Source organism: Typopeltis vanoorti, chromosome 10 (genome assembly GCF_054136105.1).
Source record: "Typopeltis vanoorti isolate ZY-2024b chromosome 10, IOZ_Tvanoo_1.0, whole genome shotgun sequence".
Taxonomy (NCBI): domain Eukaryota; kingdom Metazoa; phylum Arthropoda; class Arachnida; order Uropygi; family Thelyphonidae; genus Typopeltis; species Typopeltis vanoorti.
The window spans coordinates 5,016,714-5,043,476 of record NC_143558.1 but is presented as its reverse complement, the minus strand read 5'-3'; the positions used below and the strand labels follow the sequence as shown (position 1 = coordinate 5,043,476).

General features: G+C 35.2%; 1 protein-coding gene across 4 annotated transcripts in view; it reads right to left on the bottom strand.

Moving 5' to 3' along the window:
- Positions 1-26,763, bottom strand: part of LOC150102142 (uncharacterized) — a 385,716-nt gene that overhangs the window by 169,486 nt on the left and 189,467 nt on the right. The gene's annotated exons all lie outside the window — the stretch shown is intronic.

The following is a 26,763-nucleotide window of genomic DNA, read 5'->3' as shown; positions in this document are numbered from 1 at the left end:
AAAAATAAATAAATAAATACAATAAAATAAACATCAGATACTGATTGTGATAGATGAATTACATTTCACTGAATTTTGCCATTTATTGTGAGACTACCACTCTACTTAATGAAAACTGTAAGCAGTTCATTTGGTGTGAAGAACATGGTCTAGTCTCTAGAGGAGCCAAGAGTTATCTAATCCTCCATAGCTTACTCACAGTATCGATATAAGATAGCTTTACAATGTTTTCTCACAGTGAGATTCATGTTAATATATATTAAACACACACACACACACACACACACACACACACACACACACACACACACACACACACACACACACACACACACACACACACACACACAGACAGACAGAGTCGGTCTTTGACTATCGAAGGGGTCCCATTCTGATAATGCTGTTGTAAGTGAAAAAAAAAAATCATAAGTAGGAAATCACTATGTGAACCACCATAAGGATGAATTTCTAATGACACTTGTGGCATAATAAAATTTATTAAACACATATTCACATGAATATATAATAATTTTATTACTGCAAATATTTAAACCGAAAACTAACTAGTCATCATTAGTGCAGAACCATAATCACAAGACAAAGCTAGAACAAAGAAAGTCCTATTTACAGAATTGAACCACATGCCAAATGTCACCTAGTGAGTGGTCACAATAAAATAAGATTACAATTAAGGCCTACATTTAAATTAAGTGATTTGAATTAAAATTAAATTTATTTAAATAAATAAAGAAATGACAAGCATTATATTAAAAAAAATTAATAATTAGAATGGAGAGAGCACACTATTCCTTGCCATTTATGAGGATGAGACCCTCCGAAATCTTGGGCATGGAGACAGTTATTTCGAATCAAGTCTAGAGAGTACAAGCACATCAGCACTCTCTTTAAATAAATGCTTGAACCTAAACCAGCACCAATGTAAAAGGCAAGTGTTAGATCATAGGATATTGTGGTTAGTGTCCACTCTATGATAAGCAAAGGCCTGATTTTTCAGGTCTAGTGTTGTAAATATAAGATTGGTGTTCTTGTAGTCATTTTTCAACAGAAAGTCCTGTTTGCCCAAAGTACGAACAGAGGCACTCACAATGAACTTGGTATACATTAGGGAGGGAGAGAGAGGGCTGTTTATCTTTCATGGATGGTAACCATGAGGAGACTTTGTTGATAGGGGAAAAAAAGTAGGAACTAAATTATATATCTTCAGGATCTTAGTAATTGTCTCAGAGATGCCATGCTTACAATATATGGGGTAGGGACACTCACAAAAAAATGACATAAGTTCAGGGTTTTTGGCAATGGGCTTGTAAGAGTCCAAGATGCATGTAAAACTGTCTTGAGGCGAAATCATTCTGTAGTATGATGCATTGGATGGTGCTCCATTCTTGTTGGAAAGACTGGGAATTGAAGCAGATAATATGTGCTCTGTTGAGCAAAGATTTGAAGATGTCTATTTTTTGAGATGGACAATGTGCTGAATTTTGCTGTATGTAGCAGCATGTGAAGGTTGGTTTACAGTGAATAGAAGTGACAAGTGTTCCATAAGGGATGCAGGAAAGGAGAAAGTCTAGGAAGGCTAATTTTCCATTCTTTTCTTTTTTCTTACTGAAGGTAATGTGTGTGGGTGTAAGCTGTTCACTTTGGTTAAAAAGGTAAGCAGAGATTCTTCTGAGTGTGGCCAAATGACAAACACATCATCTACATACTGAACCAAAAAGGAAAGTTAGGGTTGTATAAGATAATCTAGATTTCTCAAGATGCTCTAAATGGAAATTAGCCGGTGCAGGTGACAAGGAGCTTCCCATGGAAGTTTCCTCAATCTGTTTGTAGAATTGAACCATACGGATATGTTAACGATTAACATGAGTGAATGCTAAAATGTGTAGGTCTCTCTGTTTTTTTTTTTTATAGTGAAATAACACAGTGTGCATAAAATTTCTGTATAGTTCTCTATTGTAATAAACAATGATGCATGATAATGCTTCTCTGCACTTACTAGTAAAATAGTCAGATTGAAAGAAGTGGGGCAAGAGTAATTCTTCAAAGCTGCTGCTTTACTGATTGGACAATTCATCTGGAAGCAGCAGGGAAGGTTAGATAATCAACAATTTCTTCAAATTCAGAAATTGCATTATTGTTCTGAGCATGGTTCACCAGGTGCATAACTTGTGGAAGTTTTATTCTCCTGCTGTCATATCATCCTCTGATGTGACAGCATAAATGGGCTTCTTTAAAATTATGTACATTACATCCAACTTAGTCTGCATAGTTTTCTTTTCTGCATAAATTTCTCTGTAGCAAGCAATTACAGCTTGCTAATTCTGTTTACTTCACTAAATAGACCCCAACTCCATGTTGGGGTCCATTTGCTTAACATCCTGAAAGAATCCACCCGAGGACTTATACTATCCACTTGTTCTCCAAATGCACAGTGTGCCATTACCTTCCAAACTAACTTCATTCTACAGAGACATACAATTCTGGTAAAGCATAGAAATTCATCATATAGTGACTGGATCCGTGTGTTAAGGCTTAAAAACTAATTTTAATGGTTCCAATATTTCATCTCAGTCACTCAGATATCTTAAGCGATTACAAATAACTCTTGTAACAGACACAAAGACAACACAATACTAAATGAAGTGCATGGATAATGCTAAAGTCCTATCTAATGTCTAGGTGGTGTTTGTAGGTGGCCTAGGATGTAAAGTGGGACCACTGTCAATTATTGTTTCCCAAATTTTGGGAAGTTTTATGCATCCATGTTTATTTAAATTTGGTTGATTTCTGAGTGTCGCTGCAGATTCTAATACCAGTATTTCCTTTGTAAATTTATTATGGTGGAACATGGTGGCTTTCTTCCAGGAGATGTTGTGGGTTGAATCCAATACATAGCCTGTCAGGCCAGATTGACCCTAGTCATGATTGCAGATGTATGATTTGTGTTCTAAACGGATAGTCACTGATCTGCCTGTTTGTCCGAAGTAAGACAACTTTCAGGAACAGGGTTCTTTATAAACTCCAGGCACTGGGAGAGGAGGGAGCTGATCTTTGGCAGAATGGATAAGGATAACAAATTTCTTGTGGGGGTTAAAAGCTGTGTAGAGGTTGTACTTTTTTAAAGACCTGGCTATTCTTACTGATGTGCCACAGATGTAGGAAAAAGTGATGGCATTTCTGAAATCCTTCTGAAGCAATGGCCGAGGAACTGATTATTGTTTTAATCCTGTAATCACTGGAAAGGAAGGTGTTGCGTATGTGGTTGAGTTCGGTTGAAAAGGAGTTGAGTTCAGTTGAAATAGGCTCTAACCAATAGAGCCTATAATCAAAGATTATATGTTCTTAGAGTTTTAATAATGCCGTATTGTTAAAAGTGGTGGTGGTTGTGTTGGAAAGTTTGTGAATGTATCTGCCTGTTTGAGTGGGTTTTCTATATATATATATATAGTGAAGGAAAGATTACTATTAGGTATTATACTTAAAGTAAGATTTTCATTCAAGGTCTTAGAATGGGTAGACTGGACTTACCACACCCTATATAAAAAAATTCTATCCTTAAAATCTTGATTGAAACTCTAACTTTGAATAATACAGATATATTGTTAAGGTTTGACATTTCCTCACAGTTTACCAATATTCCCTTAAATGACACCTTAGCACTTTTAAAAAAACGTTTTTCTTTCTGATATCTTAGATCTCTTTTTCTTTGCCATCAATTCTATTTATTTTTCTTGGAAGAACAAAATCTAACAAAATAATTTACGAACAGATAGAGAGAACCACTTTGGGTTCTCCCCCCCCCCCACAACAAAATTTTTACGTGGAAAATTTTAAAAAACAAACAATAGATTCAGCTCTTCTCAAACCTTCTATCTGGCTAAGATAAGTAGATAATGTGTTCTCTGTTTGGCTTCATCGCCCAGACATATGACTCCTTTCTCAGTCACCTCAACAGCCTACATGCAAGAATCCAGTTTATGATGGAAAAGGAAAATAAAATAGTTTTTTTAGACATGCCTACCAAACGGTATATAGAAAACACTAGCACACCCACCTCCTTCACTGTATATAGAAAACCCACTCATACAGGAAGATACATTCACAAACTTTCCTCTCAAGGACTTAATGAGAATTTGAGACGTTTTGGAATGGCATTTTGAATTGCACTTAACTGCCTTTTTCATACAAAAGCACTTCAAATTTTGGCACTTGGTCTTGCAAGTACACCTCACGAACCCTTGGCCGCTACTTGTGGGCTGAGTGGAAGCGGATGACCGGAGAGCTATTTCGTGGTAAGGAACGTCTCCAACTCTCAGTAAGTCCTTGAGACATGAAGTGAATTGTGATCTGGCATAGAGTTGGTTTAAAATTCCTTCAGTAGTTCCAAGTCGGTAAAACCCATCGCCTGTCACATTCACAACAACTAACTGCACCTAACCTAACCTTCCAATGGAGGCAAAATTTAAAACTTCAAACCCTACCTAATAAGTTCTAAGTCGGTCGAAACTATCGTCTGTCACACTCATAACAACCACCAGCACCTACCCTAACCTAACCATCCCATGGCAACAAATTTTAAAACTTCAAAACCTAACCTAACCTCCAATGGTGGCAAAATTTAAAACTTCAAAATGAAAACATATCTGAAATAGTATTTGTCGTTCTATACAATACCTAGGGAAAGTATGTAAAATATAAAAAAAAAAAAACAGACATTTCATACTTTGCCAAAAAATGCCTACGCATTCTATAGAATGCCTGCTTTTCATACTTTGCCAGTAACATATACATTTCCCTCATCGACTGCTCTTGTCATTTTATTATAAAAGGCAATCATATTACTAAAGCAAGAGCACCCATTAACAAATCTATGTTGACTCTCACAGATAACATTACCCTCATCTGCCCAATGCTGTATATGGTCCCGCACTAATTTCTTCAAGATCTTTACAACTACTTGATGCAACATAAACTGGCCTAATAGTTGGACACTTCTAGTTTGCTACTGCCCTTATGCAATGGCACTATCTTACCTTCCATCCATTCCTTGGGTACCTTTCCCATAGCCAGACTTTCACTGAAAAGTATGGTCAATGGACCTGTCAGTTCTTTATTCTCTCATAACCTGTGGTGAAATACTATCCAGTCCCACAGCTTTACCAACATCCATACTCAGTATTTGGAACACACTCTCCTCCTGCACTTCTAAACCTCACACCTTTCCTTCTAGTATTAAAATTTAATTCCCCAGGATGAAATACTATTATAAAGTGCTCATTGACTCCACTATGTCCTCTGCATCAATCACACTATTCCCATTTTTATCCTGCGATATCATTCTTCCACAATCATTTCTCCTCCTACTGGCTACATAGCTAAAAAATTGCCTAGGATTTTCTTTGGATCTTAGTGCCAGTCTCTTCTCTTATTCCAGTTTTGCCTTCCTTACCATATTAGTCACTCTCTCCTGGCCTGGCATCTGCTCTCCATCCCTCTACTTATATCTCTTCCACAACACCTTTTTCACCTGCAGTTCCTGTTTGATATTACTCATCACCCACTTTACACCAAATTGTGTCCTCTTCTTCACTCGTGGAATACAGCTTACTATTGCTGCCAACAAATATTCCTTCACAATTTCACATGCACTAATGATATCTCGGCCTTCCAATTCTGTCCTCAATGGAACTGACCCAAGTTGATACTTAAGACTATTATAATCACCTGCCTTATAATTCCACATATGTTCCCTTTTCTTTGATACATCGGCATGTCTATTCATCTTCCAAGTTCAAAGCCATTCTCTCCAACTGGTGGGAGAGATGTCATCTCACTTATTATCAGCTCTTCTGATGCTATGACCAAATCCAAAACTCTTGAACCTCTTGTTCCCTCTATTACATGTAACCTAAGACATCGGTCAATCAAGAATTCTAGAAATTCCATTCCCTTATTACTACATGCATTTTTCCTCTTCCCAACTTATACTGCTGTAGTTAAAATCACCCAAAACAATAATTCTTCTTGCACTTGCCAAGCTCAACTGTCTAAACATCTCCTGCTCACCACCCTGTGTGCTCCTTGGCTTGTAGCAACATCCCATTAAATATCTTGTCTTGCCCACATCTACCTCACACATATGCTTTCCAAACCATTAGTGTCACTACCTTCCAAAGCCTACACACTTAGAGGACATAAGTCATCACTTATCATAAGCAGTACTTCACCAGTGTTTTCCCTTCCAATCCTGATGAAAAATGCTGTAACCTGCTACTTCTGTAAGAATAGGGGGTAGGGTTAATTGCAATTGTAAACACATGCTATTTACTATGCTTATTACTTATGTTAACTTCAATCCTACCGGATGTGCCATTGTTATATTTTCTCGTTTGCTTTTTATCGTCTTCATTATTTTTATTGTTGACTGCACCGTTGTTAAATTAATAACTGCTTCTAATATGATTCTTTATTTAGTTAAGCTAAATCTACCTTAATTTTGACCCTCTTATACTTTGTTAACTCTGTCTCTAGTCCCTGCTGCATGCAAAGCAGACCTTAGGGTTTCTAATGTGTCCAACTTGCAAGTAGCAGTTAGCCAAAAATTCTCATTCTTCTCAATTAGACAAATTTGTTTGATTATCGAATGCGCCAGTCTAATTGAATTTATATAGTCTGAGAACTTCAGGAAAGGGAACATAGGTAGATCTTACAGCTAAATTACATCTACTCATGCAGTTAGTTGTGGCGATTCTCTATCTATTTGCACACATGTTCGCAACTATTTCAAGACAGTGCGCGTTGGCAAAAGATCAGGCAAGGACATTAAACAAATACAACACATTTATTACTAACTAGTAAGATGTTACAAAATAATACATTCATGGGGATTAGATTACTTCTCTTAATCATTACTATACTGAAACAGCTTAACATTCATATAATTGTTAAACACATAGCTTCCGAGTAACTTTGGCACTTTGATTAACACATTTACAATGTAAGAGGAATTATTCCCTTATTTCTAAACTAATTTAGCTCCTTCCAATCTTTATACATGATCATAATCATATTATCCTAGTATATTTATAACATTATGCATAATTTCTCACCAACTCCTTTCTATTATCACAATTATCATTTATGTTAATACTAATCCTATGCATCTACAATATTTATCCATGTAACAGTCCAGTTACATGGATAAATTTTCAGTCCGGATTTTCTTGCTTCTGTTCCTTTACTTCAAGGTACCATAGTTGCATAGGCGCCATAGATAAATGTGGTGCTCTCAACTAGAGTTGCGGATAATATCCTTTCTTCGGACTCTCTACGATGATGGCTGCTTCTACCCTCACTGGTTGATTCACTTGGTCTGTATCGGGGAGAATTCACATGCACGTGGCAGGTCTCGTCCTGGAAACAGTCGAATAATATCAGGGAGATATCCCATTGACACATCTGCTACAATCATCCATTGGGTTGTTACAAAAGAACTGCAGAAGTCTCTGTCACGTCCTTGGATTGAAGCAGGAACCCCACAGGTATGGCCTTGTCTCCTCACAGGCAGAACTGGATCCTCCAAGAAGGGAAATGAAAAAGAGAGGCTTATTGCTCCCACAGTCCCCTTAAATATCTTTCTAATTATTTGTTCAAATACTCAACTTCGACTCTCTCCCTTCGAATGTCTCTAATGTGGGCACCTATTTTTGTTCGCAAGGCCGTGCGAACTCTTATTTTTGCTGATTCATTTTCCTAATCTTGACAGTGCAATAAATTAAATTAATTTATTACATGAAATTTTACACTTCTGTTCCTGTTATTATATCATCTTCCATCAAACACATCAGAGATCCCAATAATCTTTGGCAAGGCTGATGTTATCAATGCCACCAATTCGTCTCCATTATTCTGGATACTCCTGGCAAGGAGTATCCAGAATAAAGGAGACGAATTATATTATACTAATAAAGGTCTCCTTTATACTAATAAAGGAGACCTTTATTAGTATAAATCATAAAAATATCACTGCTTCTATACCTATCATTATCCCCTCCGGACTCCATTGGAATCAGGGTTACTTGATGCCATCCCCCTTCCCCCAAGCACCCATTCACAAAAGAGGCCATCCCTGCTACCATCCATCCTGGAAATTCTAGTTTCCCAGCATGGACGCAACGAGCTGTTCAGAAAACAGCAATCTCTCCAGATGCTTATGTCCTTCCTCATTCAAATGCAAGTGGTCTCTCACATACAGCTCCTTTCTGTCCTCAAATGCCCTCTAAGCATCCACATATTCCAATCCTCTCTTCTGACACATTCTGGCAATTATGCTATTCATTATTACTGCTTTTCTGCTCAACTCGACATTATCATACTAGGGTAACACACACACACTATCTTTCCTCTCTGCATTTTCTTTTGTACAACCTGAAGTATGAATCTCAGATCTCTCGCCACCTGATTTACACTGCCTCTCAAATCATTCATGTCCACCATCACAATCATCTCATCCACACTTTCATCCTGCTTAATTGCCATAGCCACACTTTCTATCAAGTCCACACGGTCAGCCTAGTGGCTATGCGCTTCTCAGCCATATCCTGGGGAAGGAGTGTCCTAGGTTCGATTCCCGTCGGAGACGTGAGGAGCTGAAGGATCTTCCTCAGTCATAGCCAAGTTAGCCAGTCTTGGGCGTGAACAGCAGGGTTTTTTCCCCAATTTATCCTGGGGTTTTTCATCCCGCAAAAGCAAGCAAACCAGCCTTGAGAACTCAATACTACAGACATAGGATACACCGGGGCGTAGGGCTGACCACCTTATCATGCGAATGGTTTGATGTCCGATGATTAATATAACCATCGACACCGCAAGGTAAAAGAGGGTAAGAGGAAGAAGAGAAACTTTCTATCATTCCTCCATGCAAACACTCCTCTCACATCCTATCTTGTACACCACGGATAATCGAGTCTCCATAAATCATACCTCTTACCACTCTTTAATATTTAACATATTAAAAGAAAGACAAATAGCAAATAATACTCTAAAAGTTAGAGAGAGATAAACGAGAGAGAGAGAGAGATAAATCAAGGATACCAACATGGATGTTCCCTTTTAGCAACTCTTTTTAATATTTATCTAAATGAAATAATTATTATTATCATTAGACACCTCCAGGGAGTCCAAAGACTCATCGAGGGAGGGCACCTCTTCCATAACTCTGCCTCCGCTGCTTAACCCACCAACTGACCACAACTATACCAACGCCATCTACCGCCGACCACCACCACTAGTATTTCAAAGACAATCAGAAACATCTATGCCCATGGCGGGATTTGAACCCGGAGTCTTTTGGCTAGAGCGGATATGCAAACCACTCGACCAGCACACTGGCTAATAATAAAATGGAATGAAAATTTCCATCAAGGTATTAAACTTTCCACTGTGAACTTAAACACTCTCTTTTTTGCTGATGACCAATAATTACAAATTGTTATTTGGTCATCAGCAAAATGCCTTTCTGAAGATAACTTACAGAAAGGCATTTTAAATCTAAATGAGAAAGCAAAGATTAGGGAATGACAATATCAACAGAAAAATCAAAAACAACGGCCTTTAAAGTACAAAATCCAGTAAGAAATAGTAATAGATAACAAGATTTTAGAACAGGTGAATTCATTTAACTACCTAGGATGTATGAGTACATATGAAAATGAAAAAAAGATATAAATCTAATAATTGCAAAATATTTGAAAATAACAGGTGTAATTAACTGTATATTTAAACCAAACCTTATACAAAAACAAACCAGACTAAAAGCTTACAATACATTAGCTTTACCAGTCCTATTGTATGGAAGTGAAATCTGGACAATAAAACAAAAAAAGACAAACAAAGATTAATAACAGCTGAAATGAAATTTATGAGAAAAACTGCCAAGTATACTCTATTTGATCACAAAAGAAATGATGAAAGAATTAAATCAGGAATCAGTAATAGAAAAAATGAAAAAATATAAACAAATGGATGGAACACGTTGAAAGAATGAAAATAGAAAGATTACCAAAACAAGCCTTAAATTACAAACCATTAGGAAAAAGAAAACAAGGGTGTCCTCTTAAGAGATTCAACGATGAAGTCTAAGGCCAGAACTGGCCACTCTAGGCCTAAATCATTGACAGGCATGATGATGATGAGAAAGCAGGTATTAATTAGGTCTTAAGACCACTGTCTCCCAAATCTTTGGCAAATTTATACAGCCATACTTGTTGAGGTTTGGAATATGTTTCAAGCTTCTGTTGATTCCAAGAACAATCTTTCTGACTTATAAAAGCTTCTGTGCAGCACTTTTGTTTCTATCCAATTGATCCTGTGTGCAGGGGTATCCAAAGAATGGTCTGCTAGACCTGATTTGCCATAGCGATAGTACCAGATGTATTATTTTTTATGTTCACTGAGGTGAATGTCCACGGTCCTTCCTGTCTGTCCATAGTAAGCTTGATTACACAAACAGGGCACTTCGTTGACTCCTGGATACGATAAAGAAGAGATTCTGTCCTTGGGTGAATGGATGCGAGTTGCCAAATTGGCATATGGTTTAAATATGGTGCATAGTTAATGTTTATTAAGCACTCTAGATATCATTTCAGATGTGCCTTTAATGAATGGGATGATGACAGTTTAGTTGTAATCTTCTGTGATAGACAGTGAGGGGGGGAGATTTCTGGGGGGGGGGGGCATTTAGTATTTTGGCCATCTTGTGGGGATTATAGCCATTGGCTAAGAAGGAGTGACGTAAGTGAGAGAGCATTGTCATTGGAACAAATCGTTCTAGCTCTGTGGGTTAGTGTTTTTAGGATACCATACTATTGAGATGGGTGATGGTATGATTACGTGTGTAAATATCTCCATGTATGTGTGGGTTTTCTATAAACTGAGAATGATAAGGTACCACTGGAAGACATGAGATTAGTGTATCTAGGAAGGGTAGACAGTTGTTAGCTTCCAGTTCCATTGTAAAGTGGATTTTTGGGTGTTCGTTATTTAAAGGTGCTAAGAATGTATCCAATGTGTCTGAGCCATGTGGCCAAATAGCAAGTACATCATCAACATAGCATAGCCAAAGGCTATGCTATGGTTTGAGAGTGGCCGTATTGATAGCTAGCTTTTCTAAGTGTTCTATGTAGAAGTTGGCTAAGGGGGGGGAGCCCATTGCTGTCCCATCTAACTGTTTGTATATTTTCCCTTTCCATGTAAAATAACCTGCATGTACTGTGAATTTAAATAGTTCAAATATATCAGGGAGAAATTGTGGCGTTAGTAAATCAAGGGTTTCAATTAAAGGTACATTTGTGAATAGTAAGGTTATATCAAAACTCACTGTTATGTCTGAACTTTTTAAGGTATGGTTTTCTAAAATACTTTTTAGGTGGGCAGAATTTTTAACAAAGGAGGGAGAAATGTTTGTGAGAGTGGCTAGCAGTTTGGCTAAAAATATAGCCTTTAGTCTTTGTGTTGTACATTACATCGTTCAAACTAGTCCCCATTGTTATACCGGATTATTGTTGTTGTCTCATATACTGTGACAAACTATTTTTGTGCTCTGAAGATGCTGGGTAGAATACCAACGAAATATCACCAATAAGTTAATTAATAGTTATTTTCTTATCAGTCTGTGTTCTCATCTATACCATTAAAATTAATCAACACGTACAATGAACATATAAGCCTTTCCACACATTTGAGGATTCTTCACAGAGACAATATCGTATGCAAGAAACAACAATACAGCAGAGGTGTAGCTAGAGGGGGCAGTCTGCCCCGGGAGGCACTTTGAACCTTTTTGAACTTTTGCAGTTAATTCTAAAATACAATCTCGAGAACTCATTTCCAAATATTGTAATAGTGCGAGTTTTCCTTACAATTGTTATAAGTGTTGCTAGTTGTAAGAGCAGTTTTTCTAAATAAAATTAAGAATTACCTACATTACTATAAATACAAAATTAACAATGGAAAAACTCATGTAAAAATATTATATAATAGTATAATTTTCATTGCATATCACACGCATCTTCAGTACATTTTAAGCTCAAGTTAAACAACAACTGACAATTCCATAAAGCACCACCTAAGTAGCTAGTGGAAGATAACTAAAAAAGGTCAATAAATTTCCTAACAAAAAAAAAAGTCCCACTTACAAAATTTTTAACAAATTTACTGACTTCTTCAACTAGAAGAACTGATACTTATATAAAAAATACTTTGGATTTCAAAAATAAAATTTCAGATCTTCATTTGGACGTTTCGGATATCATGATCAGTTTAGATGTTTCTTTATTTACAAATGTTCCTTTATTTGAAAGCATTGAATTACTGCAACAGGAATTTCCATCAGACATTGTAAAAATATTTGATTTTGTAATGCATTCTGGTTATTTTTCATTTAAAAATAAGTTGTATCAACAAATTGAAAGAACAGCAATGGGCAATCCTCTTTCTCCTGCTATCTCCAACTTCTTTATGAAACATTTTGAACAACTTATCTTTGACAACAATTCTCCCAGACCTACTCACTGGTTCAGATATGTCGATGACATTTTTGCTATAAGGAATGGCTCTTCTGATGAACTCCAACAGTTTCTCAATAAGTTAAATGCACTTCATCCAAGGATCCAGTTTACCCTAGAAGTAGAATCAAATAGGCAGTTACCCTTTTTAGATCTTGTAATTCTTCACCAGCCAGATGGTAACCTTCTCGGTCTATAGAAAGAAGACTCATACAGGCCATTATATCCATGCTGAATCTCATCACCATCCCAGTCAAAAGGAAGGAACTATTAAAACGCTGGTTCATCGGGCCCACTCCTTTTGTTCTTCAGACAATGTATTACAGAAAGATCTGCAATATATTACTTCTTCCTTTATATCTAATGGATATAAGAATTCCTTCATCCAAAGAGCTTTGAGTAGTTTTAATATATCTTCCTCTTCAAATACAGAAGAAATAATGTGCATTCCTATCCCTTAATGTACAAGGCATTAGTGAACGTATAGCAAATGTTTTAAAACAACTGAATATTTTTGTTGCCTTTTGACCGTTCTGAAAAATCTCCACCTTTCTCACTTCTCCTAAGGACAAGCTTCCACATCTTAATTATCCAGGTATCTACCAGATTTCTTGCTCTTGTGGATTATATTATTTCGGACAAACAGGAAGATCTGCTATTATATTCTCTATTTCTATATTTTGTCCCTTTTAGCCTTTAAGGTTAGTCTACACTTAACTCATTGCTGTCTTAAACCTTTCCCCTTTTTAAACAAACAAAATCTTTGGCCGCTCTTAAGTTTAATCACATGTAGGATAATTACATTAATGATTAGGGCTTTGTCCTAGAATGAGACGCGGCCATTAAACATATCTTCTGAGATAGTCCACCTGATAAGCATTGACAAATTTATTTTTTAACTGCACCAGCCAATACCGAGGATAGATGAGACTCTTATCCAGGATGGCTCTCTCAGAGTGATACACAGTAACTAAACTACAGTAAATTTCTAACTTCTGTTCACTATATTCTTGCATGCAGTCGTGGTCTGCTTTGTTAAATTATACATGTGGGTTCTTCCCGCTAGGTTCGATAATAATTTTATGAGTGGCTGTTTGAATTCATATACTAAACCAGATCAGGCAGGTACTAAGAAACATATTTATTAATTAAAGAAATGATACATGAAAGTCTTATTTCTAGGTAATCTGAATCAAATTTTAGTAAGATCTCTGGTTCATTACTACTAATGAAATACATGAACAAATTTGCTTGGACCACCTCTATATGTAACCTGACATTATCTCATCACAAGTTATCACACATTCTACACTCACGTGGTCACCAGTTACATCACTTAACACAACACAATTAATTCATACAAATTAAACAGAGCCCTTCTAGGCAGACAGTTCTCAAACAAAGATGGGTCTATGCCAAGTTGGCATAGACCCATCTTTGTTTGAGAGCTGTTCCTTAACCATGAATATATAATACAAGAGTCTACATTACCATCTTTGAAATGATATTCCTTTCTTCTGCCTTGTCTGGGCATCAAGGCTTCTTCTCAGTCTGCTGCTCATCTGGTCACCTTCAACAACTGTACAGCCAGATTCTCAGCGGGAAGGGCGATATGGCTCAGGAGCTTAGCCAGAACAGACGGCATCTACTTGGTTTTCCCGTCGCACGATATAGCATAGCTATCCTAGTCCAAGGAAATAGCTTGCCCTATTCCTTACGCTGCGGCAGACGACTCATACCTTCCACGGCCAGCCTGAAACTTCTCCGTAGGTGCGGACTCGACCAACGTCCAAGAGGTCAGGAAACAGGAACCAAAAACAAGTCTCGAGTGGGGGTTGCTTGACCTTTTTGTTTTCATGCTCTTCCCGGTATTTCTCGTATATCGCGATGCCCGCCAACGCGGTCACGTGGGTTTTCGTCACGGCGTCCAGCTCCTTCCACTACATCACACGTGCCTTTGGCGTGTTTTCTTAGAAAGTGCTCTAGTTTCTCTTTCTCATAATTTCTCCCCCTCCCCCAGTACACGTAACACTGGACGATCAAAAGGTGACCCTTGGACTCTGGCTTACAGATTTTGCTATCTCATGACATATAAAATGGGGTTCTTAAATTAATTCAATACATTAAATAATTTCTCTATCAGACCCTTATACATATAACAAATGAAAGAAAGACAATTTTCTTTCATTTCTTATATAATTTCTTACTCCTATCTTAGTGTTATATACATACATATATATACATTTCCAGTTTATAGCCAACACACTACATTCTCTGCCTATTTTCAAAGAGAGTTGTTCCTGAATAAAAAAATGGTAATTCTTTTCCTTGGTTTATTCAGGACATAACACTGCCTCTATTTGGCTAGAAGAACACCAGTCTTATATTAAATACCTTGAACCTGAACAGTCTGGACTTGCAGAACATGCCATCATCACTAGACATAGAGTTCACTGGAAAAAGACAAGAGTCATTCACAAAAGTCGGTTCCTCATGGAATGGCTTTATAAAGAAACATGTAAAATTTTACTTCACTCTCCTAATTTAAACAGATCCTATGGTTTACATCTATCCACTTTATGGGAGATGGTACTTTATAAATCAGTACTGAATTTTTGGAATCCAGTAAATTTTAAGCTCATTAATATGAGCTTAAAATGTACTGGAAAATTATACTATTAAGTAATCTTTTTATGTGAGTTTTTCCATTATTAATTTTGTATTTATATGTCTGCTCACGGTATTCCCTTATTAAAATTTACCTACATTACTATTACTATGAAATAGACTTCGCCAATGTTGATGTTTTGGCTAACAGAAAAGCAAGAAAAATAACATTTTATAATCCTTTCTTTTAGTGTTACATGGTGATCAGCATTCATTTTAGAAATTATGGACTTTACTACAGTGTTATAAATAACTCTTTTAATATCCCAGCATTTCGATTTTCATATTAAGATAATCATCTGAAGCATATTCAAATATACAGGACAAGCTAAGTTACATTACATACAGTAAGCTAGAGAAACAATGAACTGATCACAAGTTATTCTACTAGCATGACCTCTAGTGAAAAAAAAAAAAATAATAATTATAAACTACATCAAGCTAAATTCTATTTCTGATAACATGAATAAACATTCTTTCTTACAGATAGTTTTCTTTCAGTAACAATGATGTCCTGCTTTTAGCATTACAATTGTTATTTTTGATTTAGGATCCTGGATTTTCTACAGTCCTGTTTATAGTTGCTCTTAGAGAGGAAGGTTCCGTGGGTTGAATATATGCCTTCCATATGTTTAGGATTTTTAGACCATCATTATTGTTCAGATTAGGGTGGTTGGTAATAATCTCACAGGCTTCCTTGAATTTGTGTTCATACCATGTTTTTTTTTTGATGTAGACAACTAGTGCTTTTCCACTCAATTCTATGTAAGGTGTTCAAGGGCATGATCCAAAAGGCCAGCTTCACCATAATTATTATATTTGATGTGTCGTTTATGTTCTTTTTGTCTGATAGGAATTGTGCATCCTGTTTTTCCTATATATGGTATGTTACAAGTGCAATAAATACAGTATACTTCAGGGTGGGCCAGCGGAGGGGGGTGGGTGGGTCTTTGGATGAGTTGAGTAAGCTTTTTAATTTTGCAGGAGGTTTAAAGGTGTCTTTGAAGTTGTATTTTTGTAGTATTCTGTTTACTTTATCTGATGTTCCTTTAATGTAATGTAAGGAATAGTTATAGTTTTATTGTAGTCTGGTTTGTCTTTGTTTTTTATTGAGGTCTTCTAAAGAACTTTGTTAATAGTGTTTTGGCTGTATCCATTTTTTTGAAAGTATTGCTGATAACTTTAAATTCGTCTTTCAATGCCTGTTCACTGGAGCAGATCTTCAGAGCCTTGTTTTTTAGGGTATTAATGACACCTAGTTTTTGTGTTGGGTGGTGGTAGGAGTTTATGTGTATATATATTCTGTTTCTAGATACACTTGTCACATGTCTTCCTTCTGGCAATCTTTCCCTCACTGTTTAGTGGAAACTGACACATACTGGCCAATATATACATGAATGAAATATATATACATGTTCATGAAATCAACAGACGCCTTGAAACACACTCCAAACCTCAACACATATGGCTGTATAAATTTGGCAAAGATTTGGGAGACAGTCATCTTAAGACCTAATTAATACCTGCTATCTCTCTCTCTCTCTCTCTCTCTTCTTTTTTCCAACATAGATGGTGCCTAATTAGGACTTTAGCCTTTGTGTTGTACATTACAATTGTTCAAACTAGTCCCATTGTTATACCAGATTGTTATTGTCTCATTTGTACCATGATAAACTGCTTTTGTGCTCTGAAGATGCTGGATAGAATACCAGAAAAATATCAGCAATAGGATAATAAATAGTTATTTTCTTTATCAGTCTGTGTTCTCATATCTCCTGGACACACAACTTTCAATGGGATCTTCCCCTACAAAACATGGCATACCAGAGCAGATGCTGATATGCAGTGGAGGCCTATGGCATAACATCTTACTCACTTCAACAAAGTGCCACCAATTCTAACAGATAATCAAATTTTTGTCTCCTCTCCAGATACCTTGGAACACATTGGACTTGTCCTGAAAACAAAGCTATAACTCATATACCACTGACACTGCCTCTAGTACTTGTAACCATACATGCAGTTATGAAGATTACTGGCATCTATTTCACAAAAACTCGAAAACACTTGGGATTTATAACTTTCTCTTTTCTCTCTTGCCAAGGCTGTCATCTATAATATTTACTTAAGAAACACAAGAAAAAACCAGCACCCATCTGCCACCAAATTCTATCATCACCTCAAGTAAAACTTATGTAGGAAACTATGCAGTCAACTGTTGCTCAAATACCACCAAGACAGAGAACAAGACACCATTTTCCAATTCACTGCAGAGTGGAACTCAAATGGCGCTCTCTTCTAGGTTATAAAAGATAACATGAACGTTTTCTTTTATAGATTCTTGTCGAGCAGCTGTGAACTGCAGTGCTCTCCACATCGAGAGAAATCTTTCTTTCTTTTATGTAATTTAAAACCAATTTCTATCCTTCTATGTGTATTCTGTAAAATGTAAATAAAAAACATTAAAAAAATATTTTTTTTAATGTTTAATAATAATAATAATAAAATAAGAGAGATGTATATGAACATGTCTGTAGCTGTATCATATAAATATTTCAAATTATCTTTTTGTATGCAGCATACACCCATGAAAAGTTGTAATTACAGCACTTATATGTTGCAAGTTTTTTCACTTAGTTATACTATAAATTAAAGATGCCAAGAAATTGAGCTTTGGTGGACATATAGAAACTAAATACATTAAACCTGCAACTCCAAGAAAAAAATACACATATCTTAGATGAGTGACAAAGTTAATGCTTTTAGTTATGGAACAAAATGGTAAAACAACAAAAATTGGAAATATTTGCAAATGTTTACATTCTTAGTTTTATACTTTATCCAAGTGTAAGCAGAGTTCGTGCCTGAAGTATCTTCACAACTCAGCTAGTTGTATACAGAGCAGTGTTTCTCAGCCTTTTTTCATGTATGCCCCATTTTTTAATATTAGTTTTTCTGGCACCTCCTACTTTCCCACCTTGCAATTTTTGTGTTAAAACACTGACAAAACCCATAAAAGTTAGCAAAAAAAAAAAATTAATAGTTATCAAAATCTTTTGAAAATTGTATAGATCTGGTATCACTGCAAAGATGGCTAAATCATATCGGCCTTTCAGAAACATTCGTGATTTCATCATAGGAAGTCTCGAATGTTCTGGAAATATTTCTGTGAGTATAAATAAGGCTTGAAATGACCAACAGTGAGAAGTCAATGGTCGCTGTTATTTTACTCCTATTTGCAACAACTGTGATATACACAGTATAAAAACAATATTTTCTGGCGTAGAAAACTGGATACGTTTTAATTGGAAGTAAGTGGGTATCTGATGACTATGAACAAATTTAGGTTCAGAATATCATTCCAAAAGTAAAATCAAGAAAGTATGCAGCAGAATATTTAGATTTTGGTTTTACAAAGACCGAAGTAAATGATGAAGAAAGATCACTGCGTGTTACTTGTTCAAAAAATTTTGCGGCTGATAGCATGAAACTGAATAAACTTAAAAGACATTTGGAAACACTTCATAAGGAGTATGTTGACAAATCTTGAGAGATCTTTGCTGCCAAACTGAAATGTTTTGAAAAGCAGAAATCTAGGATTAAAAAAGCTTTGTCTGTAAAGTTTTACTAGCTTCTTACAAAGTTGCATATAAAACAGCTAGGTGCAAAAAGCCCCACACTATTGAAGAAGACTTAATTCTACCAACTGCAATCGATATTGTGGAAACTATGCTTGGAGAAAGTTTTACTAAACTACTACATTTCATACCTCTATCAAATGATACTGTTGCTTGGTGAATTGGTGATATGAAGATATTGTTAAATTGTGAATGAAGATATTTATAATAATAATACTTCATTCATAATTAACATCATCTACCATATCATAAGTAGGACTTATTTAAATTTATTCTGTTAGTTTCTTGCTTATAAAATATTATTCATGTAATTTTTTAAGTTTTGTTAGTTAATTTTATTTATGTGATTTTAAAACATATAGATATGAAAAGGCTCTGTATTAAAGTGTCAATTATTTTATTTACTTTATTCCTTTGATAATAATATAAGAAACTATAATATATATAATTTTAATATATCCAGAAGATTCTTTGTGGTATCATTTAATTGGTTGTTATGAGAAAACATGCAAATTTCTCCTAGCGTGAACTACTATATACGAAGGGAAAGGCAAGTTTGATGTGAGCTAAACTAGCGAGAACCAGTTTTTGGTGGGAAAAAGGAAGGAGTGGATATGAAAACGAAAGTAAAAAGCGAATCGAAAAAAAAAATATAGAGAACGGTAGCTGGAGACTGTGGGGAATTTTGACGTGCTGAAAACAGAATTAAAAGGACTGCGATTCGCTTGGTATTTTAACTTACCTTTTTCTGTGTTTGATTTATACCAAAACTTCCTAATGCCTAGCAGTGGACTAGTGCAGGAAATAGGATAATATATATAAGAAATACATATAATAATAATACGTATAAATTTAAACCAAGTGCATAAAGGTTATATTCTCCAGAGTCTATAAATCAGTCACAGAAGTGGAAAATTCTTTTAAGTTTGTGTTACTACAAAGTAAAAGTCAGCAAGAACTTTAAAATTATTGTTCTACCTCCATATGATGTGAAGCTATATATCCTGGTAAGATTACCTTTACTATACTTAGTGAGAAGTAACGAAAATTAATTCCGCCAAAAGTAAATTATTCCTAGTTGCTGTATTCAGCAAGTCAAGATTTAATGTGTGATGTGCTAAGACTTTTCCCTATTCAAGTGAAAAATGCTATGTTATTGAATTAAGTGTTCATTGACTGAAAGAGAATACTGTGAAGCCTATTTGATGTAATTTAGGAATCTCGAACTTACAAGAACCAAAATTGATCAACTCAGCTTAGAGAATTACAAATGCATGTCTATGGTTCATGAGTTGTATTCTTTGTGAATATCTTGAACTGATTTGATATTTAAAATGTTTTGAAATGTAACCTTGATCAGAGTAAAGTTATGATAGAAGTCCTTTTGTAACATGAAGGATAAGATCTGTTAAATATAATCTTTAATTATAAAGTTTAAGCTCAGCTGAGTAGTATACTAGAATCTTAATGAGAGCTTTGTATTCGTTTAATTGTAATGTCCCCGTTGGAATACTGTGTTATAATGTAATTTATGTGACACTGCATTAAATAATTTGGTTTGAATTGAATCTTGTATTTGCCTGATTGTTTCACCACACCACTCATTAAAATAATTTGATTCTCAGCAGGAACCCTATGTAATAAAAATAAAAACCTCAGCCTAAAATCAACTTATGATAACCTGATACACTTGAAGGTTGATTTATCTAAGTTGCTCTTGCAATTTTTGAATATGGAGTGGCACAATATAATATAAATTTTCTTCATATTCGATTGATATATCAGCCTACAACTAATTAAATACTAACGAGAGAGAACTATAAGACGATAAAACTTGATTGAGCAGAAGTTATGATCTAACAAAATGGCACAGTTGACAGGATGTTGATTCACGAGTATTAATTGAGAGATTAAGTTTTTTTTTTATATTTAACTAGAGGAACTATTTCCTAAAACTTAGTGGTAAAGTTAAGTGAATCATGGCGAGTCGGTTGTGAAACAAATCAGGGAAAGAATTATAATTTGAATAGTTTCAAACTTAAGTTGTGAGAATTAAAGTATTAAATGATAATCCAATATGGCTGTTACATCTAGCACAGAAATGAAAGACAGTGAATTCTTCAGAACTGTGAACCCCCAACAGGCCTTTCCTCAATTTTCAGGAGAGGAATCAGATGATGTATTGTCATTTTTTACCTTTATTGAAAAACTCAGAGAGACAGCAAATTGGACGGACTTTCAGTTATTGATATTGCTCAGAAACAAATTGATTGGTAAAGCAAAAATAGTTTTATACTCATCTCCAATACTTAGAGAAACATTTGAATATTCAAAATTTAAGGAAATTTTATTATCTCAATTTTCTAAACTGAGAAGTGTTGGACCAAATCAGTGGAAACTACAAAGGATCACACAGAAGGATACGGAGAGTGTTGCCGAATTCTACAATCGCTTGTTAACTCTAACAGTTTGAATGTATCCAATGCAGATAAACCTCATTTGGACTGGGCAGTATATCAACAGCTTCGACAAGGTGTTAAGCCAGAACTGAGGGAAACAGCCTATAAAAAAGAAGATCGCACACTAGAGGAATGCCTTATAGCTGTGAAAGAAAAAGAACAGATGATAGGAGACCTTTGTCCCTCATCCAATGTAGGCCATGTAAACATCATAGAAAGGACTGATTGTTCCCTAGGCCTAAATGAAACCTCAAAGGAGACTAAAAAGAAAGAGGAAGGGAAGAAAATTAATGAAGAGAATTCCATAAATTGTAACCGCCTATCTGAGAGTAATGAACAATCCAACAAGAAGTTAATGAAAGAAGTACAAACCTTAGTTCACCAGGAAGTAGAGAAGCTGCAACAACCAATAATGAATAGTTTTGAAGAAGTGATGAAACAATTAGCAGCAATCACTAAAAAATCTCAAGAAGACTACAACCCCACAGCAGATAAAATTAGTGAGATGATCAAACTGAAAGTAGAAAGACAAAATAAACCCATTTTGGCTAATCTGGATAAGGTATGCAAACACTAGAGAATGTTAAACAACAGATGTCCATTGTCTCCCAACCTCAGACAAGGAGAGAATATCTCACTGATCATAGAGATCCTCCTAAACGTTTGAGTTGCAATAAAATTGGGCACACTGCCAGGAATTGCTACTTTGATAGAAGAAATTACTCTAACAACAAATGGAATTCTAATTTTGGACACATTTCTCACAGAGAGTATAATAAGTTTCGAAATTTCCCTAGATTGAGAGAATCAATGATGAGGATTACAGGAAATGTCCAAGGTCATAAATGTAACATTGTTTGACACAGGTTGTAATGCCTCAACCATCAGTAAGCAATACTTCCTAAAAATAAGAGATAAGTTATGGAAAAACGTTACCAATTTAAGGAGACCTGTGAGAATTACTACTCTCTCTGATTCTAACTCCACAGCATATGAGAAAGTTCGCACAAAAATTTATCTACCAGATATTAGACTGTGTGTATACCAAGACTTACTTATTGTCCCTTTCACTCCTGGCTTGGGTTCTCACATAATATTAGGAACAAATTTTATGGAGAAGCATCATTTCTCTTGTGACTTTTCAATAGGTGAAATATCCCTAATGAATAGCAAAATAAATGTCAGAAGTAACAATGTCTGTATGCACAGAAAAGAAGCAACTAACAGGAAGATTTTGTATGCCTAATGAAGAAGAAACTCCTAATAGAGTGCAATCATCTGTAGATAAACCAACTGTGAAAGATATTGATACAAACACTAATGTACTCGATCAGCATGTGACAAAACTTAACACTGACTTAACATCAAAACATCAAGTGTCCAATCCTGAACAAGAAATTGGTGCTGGAAATCAACTGTCAGTTGAAATTAATTTTGCCAAAGTATCTGCTTTACATATCAGAACTAGAAATATGAGAAGAGGAAGAAATTATAAAGGAATGAGTGATCATAAAGGGATTACCAATAGAACAAATCACCCAGTCATGAGACAACTAAGACTTAATTCTAGTGACAGAGAACAGAACTTCTGCCCTGAAAAGACATTACTACACTATTAGTGTAGCAATCAAATTTTTAACTGTGATAAAAACAGCAAAAATTCAAGTGGAGTAGTGGAGAGAGATAAATACACAGACTGTACTAAGAAATTAGATCTTATTCAGACTAGGCACTATCTGAAACATCAAGAAAGAAGCAGAAAGTCGGAATCCTCCCAGAAATTTATGTGAATAGAAAAATTTTTCTTTAAAGAAATATTTTTCAGAGAAAGAGTGAGCCTTTGTTAAATTGTGAATGAAGATATTTAATAATAATAATACTTCATTCATAATTAACATCATCTACCATATAATAAGCAGGACTTATTTAAATTTATTCTGTTGGTTTCTTGCTTATAAAATATTATTCATGTAATTCCTTTTAAGTTTTGTTAATTTTATTTACTTTATTCCTTTGATAATAATATAAGAAACTATAATATATGTAATTTTAACATATCCAGAAGATTCTTTGTGGTATCATTTGATTGGTTGTTATGAGAAAACATGCAAATCTCTCCTAGCGCATGCTGGAGCGTGAACTACTATATACGAAGGGAAAGGCAAGTTTTGATGTGAGTGAAACCAGTGAGAACCAGTTTTTGGCAGGAAAAAAGAAGGAGTGGATAAGAAAACGAAAGTAAAAGGCGAATTGAAAAAAAAAAAAAAAAAATAGAGAAAGCTGGATACTGGGGGGGGGGGGGATTTTGATGTGCCGAAAACAGAATTAAAAGGACTGGGATTCGCTTGGTATTTTAACTTACCTTTTTCTGAGGTGGATTTATACCAAAACTTCCTAATGCCTAGCAGTGGAATAGTGCAGGAAATAGGATAATACGTATAAGAAAAAGAAGAAATAGGTAGATAATTTAGAGTGTTATGGAATAAAAAGGTAAAACAACAAAAATTAGAAATGTTTGCAAATGTAGATGAATTTACCAAAACCTAAAAGGCAGAAAAGCAACACATCAAATTTTATTTGCAACTATTGAAAATCATTTAATGTTGATGAAGAATTTTAGAAATTATTTTAAAACTGATGACAACATAATGGTAATGTACGAGTGGATTAGAAACCCATTTCAGATTACCCCTGAGGGTTTCTCAATTGAAGAAGAGGAACATTTATAGACTTCATGTCAAGCGGCAAAATCAAAAGATAATTTGCATCTAAATTGCTGTTTGAATTTTGTGCCAGTGTTGATGATGAATTTTCTGCACTAAAGTCAATGCAATTTTTGTGCAAAATTTGCATGAAATTTTTGTGCAAAAATGCACAAAAATTTCATGCATTTTTGTCATTTCCAACATATCTTTGTGAAATTGGGTTTTCTGCAGTGGCTGCCTTAAAAACAAAATATAGATCTCAGAATATAGAAAGAGCATTAAGGGTATCAATTTCCAATGTATCACCATCATATGAAATGCTTTTGCTCCACAACACAGGCCCAAGGAAGCAATTAATTTTTACATTCATTGTTATTGTTTAGTTTTAATTAGTTGCTCGGTATATTTTGCAATATTGATATTCCCATAAGCATAACTAGTTTATTCAATACAGTGTATTTTATACATTTTATTTTCAGTGTATTTTATGTTTTTGTTTCAAAAAAAGTAGTTTTTCAGTTGAATCACTTCAACCTTTATTGACTTATCAGTGGAAGCTAGTCCAGCAGAGATACCAAGGATGATGTACTGCAGAAGTCATATATTTCCCATATACAAGTAGTCAAAAGGCATCACATCTTATTACCAAAATACTCTGGATTAGAAATAGATGCTGCAAGTTTTTTTCACTTGGTTTTAAATTAGAGATGCCACGAAATTATATTCTCGGTTTCATCCTTTATCCCAAAGTGTAAGCTTGCGCATAAAGTATCTTCATGACTGGGCTACATGTATATAGAGGCTAATGACTTCACATCAATTGTCTTAGTATCTGATAATGCAAAACACATATCTGGGTAATGGCCCTTCCCATAATGCATAGCATTATATATCTCCATAAGGATATGTGCCTTCCATTATGGGATACTAAGGCAGGTGATTCTAGTGGTAAGACTTATACGTTGGTTAGACATAACTGGTAATTAATTTACGGAATTAACAACGCATATAAAGTAAATTAATTAAAGATAACTTTAATGAATCACTTCTATATTTCGACAATGTCACATTGTCATCTTCAGGAACATAAAGATATGGTATGTGCACTACAGGAACTAACAAAGCAAATGAGGAAGAAATTAAGACACTAATTTTGTTCCTAAAGTCCTAATGGTGCCCTCTTGCGGGTTAATTTGGTAGTCTTGGCCGTTGGGCTGAAGTTCTCATAATGAAAGTCTCCCAAATTTGGGAGACTTTCATTATGAGAACTTCTTGGGAGACTTTCATTATGAGAACTTCTCATAATGAAAGTCTTCCAAATTTGGGAGACTTTCATTATGAGAACTTCAGCCCAACGGCCAAGACTACCAAATTAACCCGCAAGAGGGCACCATTAGGACTTTAGGAACAAAATTAGTGTCTTAATTTCTTCCTCATTTGCTTTGTTAGTTCCTGTAGTGCACATACCATATCTTTATGTTCCTGAAGATGACAATGTGACATTGTCGAAATATAGAAGTGATTCATTAAAGTTATCTTTAATTAATTTACTTTATATGCGTTGTTAATTTCGTAAATTAATTACCAGTTAAGGCAGGTGATGTGAAATCATTAGCCTCTATATACAAGTGGCCCAGTCATGAAGATACGTCACACGCAAACTTTGCTTGCTTACATTTGGATAAAGGATGAAACAAAGAATATAATTTCATGGCATTTTAATTTAACAGTACCCAAAGCAATACAGGTTGTAAAACTATAGTACATAACAACTGTGTTTGGGTGCTAAGATTTTTTATTTATTTTTTTTTTTTACATAATTAAAAAATCCTGTTTGGAGACCACTTTAGGTCCACAATTAAGTGGGACACAGTTCAATTCTTCTTCTTCTGCAGCTTATTCCACTCAAGTAGAGTGACTGTTTCTAATGAGTCTCCTCCACATCCTCCTGTCAAGTATGGTAAGGAAGGCTAAATCAGATTTTGAGAGAAATATGGCTAAGCAGGCCAAAGTAAATCCAATAATTTTTTTTTTTTTTTTTTTTTTTTTTTTTTGCTACATAGCAAGTAAAAGAAAGAATGAGTACAGAAAAATAACTTTACTGCTGATGGTAGGAAAGTGACAGAAGCAGAAAAAATAGTTCAATTACTAAGTGATCATTTTGCAAGGATATATCATCCAGGTGATGACTCTGCAGCCACTGATGTGAGAATTGAGATAAATGAAATAGAGATACTCAGTATACTGAAACATCTGTATTCACATTAATGTTTCAGTATATTGAGATATCACTGTGCATGACAGTACCATCTATGGGGAACTTAATGTATCAGTTTCAACTCTCTACCTGCAACATTCAGTTGGAAGTACACATTTGGCTGTAATGTTAAAAATTGAGTATCATGCTGTGATAAAGTTTTTCAGCAAAGAAGGGCTTTCTCCAAGTGCTATCAAATAGCGATTGGATAGTGTTTATGGGGAAGCTTCTCCTTCGTATTCCACTGTGAAGGAATGGGCTAAACAGTTTCGCCTAGGAAGAGAGAGCATCGAAGATGATCCTCGTAATGGTTGATCTGTGGAAGTGATAACTTAGGAAAATGTCTCTCTTGTTGAGGAGGAACTGCTCAATGACAGATGGATGAAGCTCAAAGAAATCTCAGCAAGGTTGGGGCATTCTATAACAACCATCTTTTGCATGATTCACGAGAAGCTT